Here is a 1,846-nt window from a genome sequence, read left to right on the forward strand (position 1 = left end):
TGCAATGCAGCTGTTATGGGGAGATGACACGTAGCTGTGTACACAACATTCTGAGCGGGTTGCGGTTGGACAATACATTAATGTAACGTGTCATATGCCAATTACAGAGCAGGGTAAGGCACAACTTGGGTTAGGTTAAGGCACAACTTGGGTTAGGTTAAGGCACAACTTGGGTTAGGTTAAGGCACAACTTGGGTTAGGTTAAGGCACAACTTGGGTTAGGTTAAGGCACAACTTGGGTTAGGTTAAGGCACAACTTGGGTTAGGTTAAGGCACAACTTGGGTTAGGTTAAGGCACAACTTGGGTTAGGTTAAGGCACAACTTGGGTTAGGTTAAGGCACAACTTGGGTTAGGTTAAGGCACAACTTGGGTTAGGTTAAGGCACAACTTGGGTTAGGTTAAGGCACAACGTGGGTTAGGTTAAGGCACAACGTGGGTTAGGTTAAGGCACAACGTGGGTTAGGTTAAGGCACAACGTGGGTTAGGTTAAGGCACAACGTGGGTTAGGTTAAGGCACAATGTGGGTTAGGTTAAGGCACAATGTGGGTTAGGTTAAGGCACAATGTGGGGGTAGATTGCGGTACAAATTGCATTACATTGCGGTGCAAATTGCATTACATTGCGGTGCAAATTGCATTACATTGCGGTGCAAATTGAGTTACATTGCGGTGCAAATTGAGTTACATTGCGGTGCAAATTGAGTTACATTGCGGTGCAAATTGAGTTACATTGCGGTGCAAATTGAGTTACATTGCGGTGCAAATTGAGTTACATTGCGGTGCAAATTGCGTTACATTGCGGTGCAAATTGCGTTACATTGCGGTGCAAATTGCGTTACATTGCGGTGCAAATTGCGTTACATTGCGGTGCAAATTGCGTTACATTGCGGTGCAAATTGCGTTACATTGCGGTGCAAATTGCGTTACATTGCGGTGCAAATTGCGTTACATTGCGGTGCAAATTGAGGTAGGTTAAGGTGCAACACAGGTTAGGTTAAGGTGCAACATAGGTTAGGTTAAGGTGCAAGATGGGTTAGGTTAAGGTGCAAGATGGGTTAGGTTAAGGTGCAAGATGGGTTAGGTTAAGGTGCAAGATGGGTTAGGTTAAGGTGCAAGATGGGTTAGGTTAAGGTGCAAGATGGGTTAGGTTAAGGTGACATAGGTTAGGTTAAGGTGACATAGGTTAGGTTAAGGTGACATAGGTTAGGTTAAGGTGACATAGGTTAGGTTAAGGTGACATAGGTTAGGTTAAGGTGACATAGGTTAGGTTAAGGTGACATAGGTTAGGTTAAGGTGACATAGGTTAGGTTAAGGTACAAACTGGGTTGTGTTATGGTACACATTGCGTTGTAGTACAGTACACGTTAGGTTTGGGTACGGTACACAATGTGGTATGGGATGGCGTGTTGTGGGGGGGAGGGGGGGGGGGAGGTTCGTTGATATCGACCGTAGGACGTGGATGCCCGAGGCAGCGTCAGTGTGTCAAAGGAGTTATGTCACGTCGGGATGCGCTTTTCGCCAGTGAGAGGGGGGCGAGCCGTGTCTGTGGTTGCGGCAGACCTGTGTGTTTCATTCCTGCCAGTGTGTTTGTGCTGTAAGACGAGGCAGTGTGGTGGTGATGGGTGCACCCCTGTGTAGGACATGTGTGGGTGTTGGTGGCTTCTCTGAGCAATTGTGGTTGTCGGACGAGTGGGGTATTCTGTTTTATGATTGGACCTCCCGGTCTGGTTATCATAGCGTAGTTGGTGTACTGTGGCGGATAGGGATGCACCGGACGTTGGTCCATGCTGGTGCTTAGTAGTTGTATCTGTGTCTGTTACAGGCAGAGAGTAGTGTGTGATAGAGT

Source organism: Schistocerca cancellata, unplaced genomic scaffold, assembly GCF_023864275.1.
Source record: "Schistocerca cancellata isolate TAMUIC-IGC-003103 unplaced genomic scaffold, iqSchCanc2.1 HiC_scaffold_1002, whole genome shotgun sequence".
In the NCBI taxonomy this organism is placed as follows: Eukaryota; Metazoa; Arthropoda; class Insecta; order Orthoptera; family Acrididae; genus Schistocerca; species Schistocerca cancellata.